Source organism: Triticum aestivum, chromosome 5D (genome assembly GCF_018294505.1).
Source record: "Triticum aestivum cultivar Chinese Spring chromosome 5D, IWGSC CS RefSeq v2.1, whole genome shotgun sequence".
Taxonomy (NCBI): domain Eukaryota; kingdom Viridiplantae; phylum Streptophyta; class Magnoliopsida; order Poales; family Poaceae; genus Triticum; species Triticum aestivum.
The window spans coordinates 431,382,237-431,394,728 of record NC_057808.1 but is presented as its reverse complement, the minus strand read 5'-3'; the positions used below and the strand labels follow the sequence as shown (position 1 = coordinate 431,394,728).

Here is a 12,492-nt window from a genome sequence, read left to right as displayed (position 1 = left end):
GCAAACAAATGAGAATTATCAAACCACATGCCAATTTTGGCTAATAGCACAATCTTTACATAATTCATTTCACCATTACATGTGATACTATCAGAACATATAACTCCTACTACAAATACACTCCGGACTTCTTCACTTTTCTGGACTATCAGAACACGCCACTTCAAACTTGAAATTTCCTAGGCCTGGAGCTCCTGTAAAAGGGTGAACACAAAGTCATTAGAGTAGCATTTTCATTCTTGGAGTAGATATTCAAACCTCCAGGTTTAGTGTATAGACTATCTGGAAAATATATATTTAACAAAATTTCACAGAAATGCAGATTTATGGATCGAATGTATGATAAAGCAGCAGAAATGCAGATATATGTCTATGAAACAATAGGTCAACTAGAGATTCATGTCTACAATTTTCTAGAGAAGAAAATAACAAGTCAGGATATAGAACATGGTTTCAATTTGTTCTTTGCATATTACATCAGTAGTTCTGTTGCAGGGTTCTGGTACATCATGATCTACATGCGCATGAGAGAGATGGACTTGGCGCACATGAGATGAGGGTGGAAGTAGGAGGAGCAGGGCATACCTAAGGTGTCCAGGTCCTGCAGCTCATCGGAGATGTTGCAGGCTTGCCGGCATCGACAGCCACCGTAGCAGCAAGCTGGGTGACGTACAAACTGAAGTTGCGTTCATTCAGTTGCAAAACAACAAAGTTTGCTAGTTCCTGTCCATCAACAATCACACAAGCATCACTTGTACAACAGCAGGAGAAAAATTGATATGAGTTAGAAGGAGCAGAGTTCGACTAGTACAGCCAGGAGAGCTCAACTAGTACATCGCAGTACACATGAACCATCTATTCCACGAAACAAGAGTAAAATCTTGCTATAACCAGTAGATTATACCCTAACAGAAGCTAATTAGGCACCAATACACAAGGCACAGCAAGCACATACTAAATAAGCCACGGCCATAATACGTGAGTACTAAACAAATCTTGTATAACAGGTTTTTTAGTCATGAATTTTCAGAAGCAGAACTGGCATGTTTGTTGAAAGTGTTTATCATCACAGCCGGCTGCCACAATAAGCTAGCAAGACATTTACACCATAATATGAAGCAAACAGAGCAATCCCAATGTACACAGAAATTGTACTGAATCCATTAAAACAATACTAGGTACGACTGGAGATGCATAAAGAACAACAAGGTACGATTCACCCTAGATGCATGCATGCATCAGCATCCATACTTGCAGTGCATTTAGTAAAGAACAAATTACTGTATTTCCCAAAGTGTATAATAGCTTTGTGAAAAAGAGGATTGTATCAGCCATACACTTCTCCCTGGATCAATGTATGCATGCAATTCATCCAGGCCGAGCATGATGCTAATTCCTACTCATGTTGCTAGCACATATACATACATACACACCAAGAACGAATTCACAGGCACATAAATGAATATCCCCTGGATAGCATGGTAATGAACTACTCACAGGCAATTTGATAGGACTAGTAATAGTGATAACAACCCAACGACATCCTAACAGCCGCAGCAACATGCACACTTCAACCGCCTGAATACTGGTGAATAGCAAAGTCTATCCATACTTGACACACGAGCAAATCAATGTCAAGTTCATCTCAGATGTGTGGTTCATGACAGCGGTAGCAGTTAACAAGATTACTGAGTTTTAATTTGTGGAAGCAAGGAAACAAGCAATAGAATGCCTATCTCGTTCACCACTAGAGTAACAGCAGTAGCAAATTCAGTCAAGCATGTGAGTAAGTAAAAGATGTAGATCAGCAGGGAATCAAACTAGTTCAAAGAAATCTGTAACCAAATGTACAGTAACAATCATCTAGTATTAATCAATGGTTCTGTTTTGATCCAAACTAGATGAATTCAAGGCTAATCTATTATGTGACAGTAGAGGAGTGAGTGCTATTGTACAGTTAGAAAAATGCTACACACAGAGTGGTACATATATACATTCAGTAATAGGTGTAGAACAATAAACAGAGCAAGCAGGCGAGGTTGGTTGGTGAGTCGGACTGACCCTGCAATCCGACGAACATGACGACGTTGGGCTTGCCCTTCTTGGGGGTGAAGACCGGCTTCCCTGGATCCAGCATGTTGCAGAGCTCCGTGAAGACGACCTGCAGCAGGAAAAACACAAGGGCATCAGCCTCCAACCGACCAGTCCCCCCTGGCACGCGCGTCCCTCGATCGAATAGCGCAGGAAATGAATTGAGGGAGGTGGAGCGGGCAGGACCTGCTGTATGATGCGCCGCTTGTTGGTGCCGGCGGCGAGGGTCTCGAGGTTGATGATCTTCCGGACGTCGGACTGCAGGAGCGTGCGGGAGATCTCGTTGAGGCACTCCCCGAGCACCTTCTCGTCGATCACCGTGGCGTTGCTCATCTGCGCGAGCGCGCGGGAGATGCTCCCGCCCAGCTGCGCGAGCACCATCTTGGCTGGGCCCCCGGGGGGTCGGGCCTCGTCGGCGGGGTGGGGTTCCGACGGCGGTCAGGGGCGGCGCGCCGCGATCTAGGAGCGGGGGTGGGGAAGGGGATGCGGACGGGAGGAGAACCGGCCGGGGGAGATGGGGAAGATTTTGGTTGGGGGTGGGGATTGGGGACGGCATCTGCGGGACGCGATGGGCGTCGCTGCGGGACGCGTCGAGGAAGGAGGTGGTGGCGGGACGTGCCATTGCAGGACGGGGAGGAGGTGGCGGCGGCGAGGAGATGAGGGAGGGGGTGGATCTAGCCGCCGCCATGGCCAGGGCCGTGCCATGCGGCTAGGTTGGTGGGCGTCGAAGAGGACGGAGCACAGTCGCCGCCGCGCCGGAATTGGTGGGAACGCCACCCTCAAAACCCTAGCCGTGGGAAGGGGTTGGGGATGAGCTACCGGGGCCGCGAGAGGCGGATCTGGCCGGAGGGGAGGGAAGAGCGGAGGCAGGGGAGCTCGGATCTGGGCTGCGCGCCGGCGAGGCCCGCCGGAACAAGAGGCGTAGGTGGCGGCGGCAAGGGTTTCGGGCGAGGGATTGTGAGGGAGCGAGGGGCAGAGAAAGAAAGGAGGCAAAGAAAGAAAGGAGGCGGGGGGTGGAAAACGTCCACGAGTAGAGCTTAGGTGGGCTCGGGGTTGGTGCGGTGGGCTGAGGACTGCCGTTGGATCCGAGAGCATCCGACGATGTTCCATGCACGATCCGCGTGAGACGTCCACGGACCAATCAAAATGCAGTACCACGTTATGACCATTTAAATTGGTCGTAGTTGACTAAAAATAGCGTGTTAAAATCATATCAGCTATTTTATGACCTTAGAAAATTCAAAAAGAAAATGAAAAACCTTGTCATTGTGTCACCAAATGTGAATAAGTTTTCAGGAAAAGTAACAAACATGAAATAAGATAAATATCTTTAAAAATATGTCATGAGAAATGAGTTTTTTGGCAAAAAAAAACATTTCCATCTTTTGAGTGTCCGAAATGAGCTTTTTGTGAAGGACCTACCAAATATTTGTTGCAAAATTGTACCAAATCAATTTTCTAAAATACTAGGACATATTTAATGCACAATTGACCAAATGGTTGGGTGTGAGAAGTTTTGATCCACCTCTCGTGAAAAAGACAAATTTCCGCCGATTCAGTTGGAAGCGGGTCAAATTTAACTGCACCTGCCTCATAGTTTGCTATTTATTTTTTCCAAAAATCATTTCTAGGTACATAAGTATCTATTTAATCAGATAAACGCCAAAAAAATTCCAAGATTCAACCACTAGCTAGGAACGGTCATTCCCGCCGTTTTGACCGCATTTTGAAACGGGCATAAAAAATTCAAAAATAAATCAAAAATTTGGGAAACCTTCGCATTGTGTCATCATATGTGGCCAAGCTCCCAGGAAAAATAACAAACTTGTAATACGGCAATTATTTTAAAAAAGTGTTCTAAAAAACGAGCTATCACATGTGGAGATCAATGGCTTTCAAGCCAAATGATCAATCTTATGGCCACATTCATGGCATAGTTTGTTCAAATGATCTCATATTGTGCACAAGGGTGCATATTGGAATGGCAAACAATGTTGCCTAAGGAAGTTTTCATTTTCTTTGGATGAAAAAACCATTTTCCATTTTTCGAGTGCCCGAAAGGAGGTTTTTTGGTGAAGGACCTCCCAAATAATTGTTGCGAAATTGGACCAAATCATTTTTCTAAAATACTAGGCCATATTTAATGCACAATTGACCAAATGGTTGGGTGTAAAAAGTTTCGATCCACCTTTCGTGAAAAAGATAAATTTCCGCCGATTTAGTTGGAAGCGGGTCAAATTTGAACTGCAGCTGCCTCATAGTTTGCTATTTATTTTTTCCAAAAATCATTTCTAGGTACATAAGTATCTATTTAATCAGAGAAACACCAAAAAAATTCCAAGATTCAACCACTAGCTAGGATCGGTCATTCCTGCCGTTTTGACCGCATTTTGAAACGGGCATAAAAAATTAAAAAAAATCAAAAATTTGGGAAACCTTCGCATTGTGTCATCATATGTGGCCAAGTTCCCAGGAAAAATAACAAACTTGTAATACGGCAATTATTTTAAAAAAGTGTTCTCAAAAACGAGCTATCACATGTGGAGATCAATGGCTTTCAAGCCAAATGATCAATCTTATGGCCACATTCATGGCATAGTTTGTTCAAATGATCTCATATTGTGCACAAGGGTGCATATTGGAATGGCAAACAATGTTGCCTAAGGAAGTTTTCATTTTCTTTGGACAAAAAAACCATTTTCCATTTTTCGAGTGCCCGAAAGGAGGTTTTTTGTGAAGGACCTCCCAAATGATTGTTGCGAAATTGGACCAAATCATTTTTCTAAAATACTAGGCCATATTTAATGCACAATTGACCAAATGGTTGGGTGTAAAAAGTTTTGATCCACCTTTCGTGAAAAAGACAAATTTTCGCCGATTCAGTTGGAAGCGGGTCAAATTTGAACTACAGCTGCCTCATAGTTTGCTATTTATTTTTTCCAAAAATCATTTCTAGGTACATAAGTATCTATTTAATTAGATAAACACCAAAAAAATTCCAAGATTCAACTACTAGCTAGGAACGGTCATTCCTGCCGTTTTGACCGCATTTTGAAACGGGCATAAATAATTCAAAAAAAAAACAAAAAATTGAGAAACCTTCGCATTGTGTCATCATATGTGGCCAAGTTCCCAGGAAAAATAACAAACTTGTAATACGGCAATTATTTTTAAAAAGTGTTCTCAGAAACGAGCTATCACGTGTGGAGATCAATGGCTTTCAAGCCAAATGATCAATATTATGGCCACATTCATGGCATAGTTTGTTCAAATGATCTCATATTGTGCACAAGGGTGCATATTGGAATGGCAAACAATGTTGCCTAAGGAAGTTTTCATTTTCTTTGGACGAAAAAACCATTTTCCATTTTTCGAGTGCCCGAAATGAGGTTTTATTGTGAAGGAACTACCAAATAATTGTTGCAAAATTGGACCAAATCAATTTTCTAAAATACTAGGACATATTTAATGCACAATTGACAAAATGGTGGGTGTAAAAAGTTTTGATCCACCTCTCCTGAAAAAGACAAATTTCCGTCGATTCAGCTGGAAGCGGGTCAAATTTGAACTGCAGCTGCCTCATAGTTTGCTATTTATTTTCAAAAAATCATTTCTAGTTACATAAGGACCTATTTAATCATAAATACATGGTTTGGTGGCAATACGTCGAGGTTTGGGCGGTGGCCGAGGGCCCCAACTCTAGAGCGCGTAAACTCGCATGCCCGCCGCGTGGTCACCGCGTGACCGTGGTGTTGCCATGTGTTCTGGGCGGCCTAGGAATGTCTAGTGGGTTGGGCACTCCCCAGGTAGGTTCCAGGAAGAAAATTACAACATAAGATTCTCACGAGGAGACCGATCGATGCTCAAATATGAATTAGCAGCCAAGTGTTTGATTAGCGGTACGGGAAATGTACATGGCTAATGGGTGTGAGTTTTGGCTGAGGATGATTAGTTACTAAGAAGACCGTCTTCACAAATTTTCAGCTCAAAAGGAGGAGCCTAGGTGGTACTTGCTTTGCAAAGTACCACACTGGACATAAATACTAATGTTGAAGCTGGGCTCAAAATAATGAATGGATTGAGCTGGCATTTGGTGGAGGATGGTTATTTGGGCATAGGAAAGCGCCATAGAAAATGGATACTATTTGGACATGCCAAAGTGGTACTTCCTTCACAAAGTGTTGTTTTGAACAAAATAGGAAAATGAATATTTTTGAATTATTTTTGAACTAGGCAAGGAAGGATTTTTTACATATTTGACGAAGATATGACCCAAAGAATTTATGAGATTTTTTTGGGAATTTTGGTAATGACAGAAATATAGGTTGCTTCACAACCTAGGGCAAAAACTGCCACATGGACATGACACATAGGCAAAACTGATGAGGTGGCGCCTAGTCATAGCAACCCACCACAATCACAAAGGTTATGACCATCTATATTGGTCATGATAAGCTAGAAATAAGGTAGCGAACCAGTGCTATCTGCTTTATGACCATTTCATGTAAGGAAATTATGACCTTTCTGACCAAAATGGTCGTTATAGTTTAGGGTTTGGAGCCCCCCGAACAGCTTTTGACCAATTGGTCTTAAATGGTCATAGATCTATGACCAATTCTTCCAGGGTCACTGACAGAAGGTCACTAGTTGACATATTTCTAGTAGTGAACATTCCATCTATGTAAACATTGCATTTTATTGATTCCAAAAGGTAAGTTGTGTGATCACGAAAAAATTGGCCATTTCAAAGACCTATTGAATAACCTTGTGTTATTAGTTGAGGTATTAATTAATTTTTTGGCTTAGCTTGTTCTCCTGATTTCAAGGAAATCAAATATTTACAATGTAGTGGGAGATTTATTGCCATAAGTGTTTTTGAGATGATCGTTAATTGCATTGAGGAAAACTCTCATAAGTTGCCCTTTCTCAGGGAGGTAATTCCAACACTAGTAATTGTCAGGTGGGCTCGTTTTCGTGCATTAACTTGGAAAATATTATAGGATTGTTTGGAGTCTACAAGGGGAGTGGATATAGACTAGAAAATTACCCCTTAGAAATTCGAATCTATTTTAATCTCGGTAAACTTTAAGCTTGGCTAAAGGTTGCCTAAGCGCATGCTGCACATACAAGTCTACAAAATAGTAAAGCGCAGAAGAAAAAGTTGAGTAAGGTAAAGAGATCGAAAATGTTGATTTTAGTTTTTTAGCTTCAAATTATTAGCGCTATCTTAGTCCTCGTTGGTGAAGATATGAACTGTAAATGCTCTATCACTTCATACCAAAAAGGTGAAAGTATCAATAGTGTCCCCACCAAGGGCCCGTGAAGAACTTACCAACATATCCCACCATGTATTATAGTCCACCAAGGTCAAGTATCACTGGGTGTGGAACTTCAAGAAGTAGGCGATCTCTAAGCCGTCACAAACTCATTGGTTCTTCCTCATCCTGAAGGCTCCCAAGCACACCTAACCTATCTATGAGGCTCATACCATCCATCCGTAACAATTGTTTTGTTGGTGACGAATCCATTGCTTGCACTTCAAAAGATAATCTCATCCTCACACGAAATCTCATGAGATGGGGAGGTTGGGCGTTTGAAAGATGGGATTTCTATTTCATGCCCCTGGTTCCTTAGTACTACTCAGTTTTCCCCTACTATCTTAGCGTTCCCCACTTTTTCCCCTCATCCCTCCACCCCATCTTCACAAACGCCCAAACGAAGCATCCATTGGGTCAAAGCCCATTGACCATTACTAGAATGTGTTCTTGACGAGTGGGACCAAGAAAAATGCTGACAAGTGGGGCCAAGTCGCTTCATCTAGAGTCTCTAACTAGTGGGTCAACTCAGTAACTAATTGTGCCAAGTCAAACCTTATAGAAGGGCCCACATGTCATGTTCTCATAGGCTAGCAGGGGGTTAATTAACCCTAATAGCATCATTAAGAGAGGAGGGCCCATATGTTGGTCACTCTAGGTGGTTTGAGCTAACTAACTACCTGCCCACCTGGGCCCACATGCCGGTGACACATCCCCGCGAGCTCAATGTCTCCCACCACTGGCAAATGTGGAGTTCGCCGGGGAGGGCATGATAAGGACATCGAATGTGGCTGGAGGCCAGCCGATTCACTACCACATCCAGCACAACTCGCAGGAGCCCCATGGATGGCCGGATTCTTCCATGGATGGTGGCGGTCATGGTTGTCTCCGACGTCGAATTGGCATGGACACTAAGGGATATAGCTGCAACAAGGAGGGGGTAAAGGACTAGGGGAAATAGGCGAGAGACGATAGGCTTTTACAGGAGCGTGGGGTGGTCGGGGGCGAGCGGATGGTGGCTGAGTTACAACGGCAGTTTTCGGACGCGACAGCCGGACACTCCGTCGCGTTAATGGCACACTAGTGGAGTGGGTGGGGCTACGGGGAGCATGGGGAAACTTCTAGATATTTCACAAATCCGGGAAGAGGGAAGGGAAGTGTAAGCGTCGAGGCATCGGCGTTGTGCACTGGAGGTGGAAGGTGACTTGGGCATGGCCCACTCATCAGTGAGGGAAGGGGGTAAGAAAGAGAAAGGGAAAGGTAGGCTAGGCTGCTCGTTGTTGTGTTGGGCCAAGTTGCTTCTCCTGGTGCTAGGGTTGCTGCATTAGCTCGGAAAAAAGACATCTGAGCGAGAAATAGGGAGGGAGAGAGAAATGGGCTTAGCCTAGTAGTACATTAGTTAGGTTTAGTTAACTGTTTTAGTTTTAATTAGTGCAAAACCAATAAAAAATTAATTAAAAAATACATATTTTAATAATTCTTATTAATTATATATAGTTTTGGAAAATTATTCAAACAACAAATAAAAATTAGTTTTTGCATTTATTTCTTTTTTAAATGGATTCTTGGAAATATTTAGATAGTTTTAAACTCAAATAAAATTCAAATTCAAAAGAGAACTCCAAATTTAAAATAAATCCATTATGAAATATTTATCCACCATATTTGAGAAAGCTGAAAAAGAGAACTCAATTTGAATTTTCAATTACTTCCGGCAAATGTTTAGAAATTCACATAATCAATGGAATATAGCAAAAAAGCTCAAAAATTCAAAATATTTCGGCAGTAGGCCTCTAATTATTGGGGAACGTAGCAATAATTCAAAATTTTCCTACGTGTCACCAAGATCAATCTAGGAGATACTAGCAATGAGAGAGAGGGAGTGCATCTTCATACCCTTGAAGATCGCTAAGCGGAAGCATTACAAGAACGCGGTTGATGGAGTCGTACTCGCGGCGATTCAAATCGCGGAAGATCCGATCTAGCGCCGAACGGACGGCGCCTCCGCGTTCAACACACGTACAGCCCAGGGACATCTCCTCCTTCTTGATCCAGCAAGGGAAGAGGAGAAGTTGAGGGAGAACTCCAGCAGCACGACGGTGTGGTGGCGATGGAGCTCGTGGTTCTCCGGCAGAGCTTCGCTAAGCACTACGGAGGAGGAGGAGGAGTTGGAGGAGGAGAGGGCTGCGCCAGGCAAGAGGTGCGGCTGCCCTCTCTCTCCCTCACTATATATAGGGGGAAGGGGGTGGAGGAGGCGCCCTAGGGTTCCCTAGGGGAGGGGCGGCGGCCAGAGGGGAAACCCTAGATGGGTTTGGGCGCCCCCACCCCTGGGAAACTTGCCCCCCAAGCCAGGAGGGGTGGCTGCCCTAGGGGAGGCGCCCCCACCTCTCCACGTTACGTGAGAGGGGTTGGGAGGGGCGCACAGCCCCTTAGTGGGCTGGTGTGCCCCCTCCCCTTGGCCCATAAGCCCCCCCAACGCTTGCCGGGGCCTCCGAAACACCTTTCGGTCACGCTGGTCGTCACCCGGTACTCCCAGAACAATTCCGGACTCCAATACCCTTCGTCCAATATATCGATCTTCACCTCGGGACCATTCCGGAGTTCCTCGTCATGTCCAGGATCTCATCCGGGACTCCGAACAACCTTCGGTAACCACATACTATTTCCCATAACAACTCTAGCGCCACCGAACCTTAAGTGTGTAGACCCTACGGGTTCGGGAACCATGCAGACATGACCGAGACGCCTCTCCGGTCAATAACCAACAGCGGGATCTGGATACCCATGTTGGCTCCCACATGCTCCACGATGATCTCATCGGATGAACCACGGTGTCGAGGATTCAATCAATCCGTATGCAATTCCCTTTGTCAATCGGTATGTTACTTGCCCAGATTCGATCGTCGGTATCCCAATACCTTGTTCAATCTTGTTACCGGCAAGTCTCTTTACTCATTCCGTAACGCATGATCTCATGAATAACTCCTTAGTCACATTGAGCTCATTATGATGATGCATTACCGAGTGGGCCCAGAGATACCTCTCCGTCATACAGAGTGACAAATCCCAGTCTCGATTCGTGCCAACCCAACAGACACTTTCGGAGATACCTGTAGTGCACCTTTATAGCCACCCAGTTACGTTGTGACGTTTGGTACACCCAGAGCATTCCTACGGTATCCGGGAGTTGCACAATCTCATGGTCTAAGGAAACAATACTTGACATTGAAAAAGCTCTAGCAAAACGAACTACACGATCTTGTGCTATGCTTAGGATTGGGTCTTTTCCATCACATCATTCTCCTAATGATGTGATCCCGTTATCAATGACATCCAATGTCCATGGTCAGGAAACCATAACCATCTATTGATCAACGAGCTAGTCAACTAGCGGCTCACTAGGGACATGTTGTGGTCTATGTATTCACACATGTATTACGGTTTCCAGTTAATACAATTATAGCATGAACAATAGACAATTGTCATGAACAAGGAAATACAATAATGACCATTTTATTATTGCCTCTAGGGCATATTTCCAACACTAATATCATCCACTTCATGTGAAAATTTCAAAAGGTATACTTTTCATCCTATTTGTACCACTTGCTTCACAAAAAACCATCTTTTAGCACTAGAAAAATGAATTTTTTTAGTAACAAAAATTTGGAAACTCTAATTTGGCAATCTTGTTTGGCATGTTAAGCCCCATGTTTGTGCCAAATATCATTACCTTATATTCAAATATGCCATGTATATGGCCACGAACTTGGTCATTTGGCTTGAAAGCCATGAACCTTCATACTAGATGGTAGTTCATTTTGTGAACATTTATTAAGAAATCATGGTATCCCTAGTTTATCATTTTTCCTTGAAACCAGTACACATAAAAGGACTCCATGCGAAAGGATGGATTTTTTTGAATATTTTCCCATTTTCTTTCATTTTTTCCAAAATGGGTTCAACTTTGTCAACATGGCTATTCATAGTAAGTTGTTGAACCTAGCTACTTTTTTGTGGATACTGCGTACAATCCTACATGAGTACCTGAAAATGGTTTTTGCCACCTTTTAGGACCAAACTATAACACAATTGTAGTACAATTTTGAATTACTTATGGTAAATGTTCAAAAATTCATATGATCAATGAAATCTAGCAAGAAAGCTAAAAAATTCAATATCTTTTGGCAGTAGGACTCTATTATGGTCTACTTCATGAGAAAATTGCAAAAGTACACTTTTGCATCTTATTGCCACTTGCTTCACAAAAAAACCCTCTTTTGGCACTAGAATAATGATTTGTTTATTTCTGTAACAAAAATTTGGAAACTTTGTATCTAAATTAAATATTTTTAGGACTGAAAAAACGTACATATTGGAGACCCTCATTTTTGCACTAAAAAAATTCAAAACATTTGGCACTCTCATTTTTTGCACTAAAAAAAATTAAAAACAAGAAATCTTAAAAAACGTTAACGAGTCACTTTTTTTTATTGGGAAAGAGACTAGAAAAATACTTATACCTACGACCACCCTAGTCACACCCAATGACGGCTGGGCCATAGGCCACATAGACCAGCCACCCAGGCAACCAGGCCCACGTGTCTGTTTTAATTTGGGTCAACCCAGCGGTGGCCGACTCCAACAAGCATCGAACTTGCAGCGGAGGGCATGCCATGAAGCGTGGATGCGCGCATTAGACGCGCGACATCAAGGGGAGACGAGCGAGTGGCGCTCGTGACCATTTGGTAACCAGAGTCACTCGGCGACCAATTCCACGACGGCGGTGACCGGCTCGCGACGGTAGCCTGTTCTAGGTAATGACAGAGAGGGGAAAACGCACAAAGATGTGGCAGAGATCAACCTGAGGACGCGGAGACGGCCGGGGAAGATGCATGGAACACGATGCGGCTGGAGTTGGAGAAGAATGGGGTGATTCAGTTGTTAAAATGCATCAAAGCACATGCAGGTTAGGGGAAGGAAGAGGACGGTGAGGCGTTACAGGAGGTGCTCTCAATTCGTCACGGGGTGGTCAGAGACGAGCACGTGATGGTGACCATGGTGGCGCTAGGGTTCCACCGGGAGG

General features: G+C 43.7%; 1 protein-coding gene and 1 non-coding gene across 2 annotated transcripts in view; one reads left to right on the top strand and one right to left on the bottom strand.

Annotated features, from left to right (window-relative positions):
- Positions 1 to 12,492, top strand: part of LOC123122417 (uncharacterized) — a 59,155-nt gene that overhangs the window by 21,689 nt on the left and 24,974 nt on the right. The window lies entirely within an intron of this gene.
- On the bottom strand, positions 989 to 1,078 carry LOC123126932 (small nucleolar RNA Z223). The gene has a single exon (XR_006462134.1). It is a non-coding gene; the product is annotated as a small nucleolar RNA Z223 (small nucleolar RNA).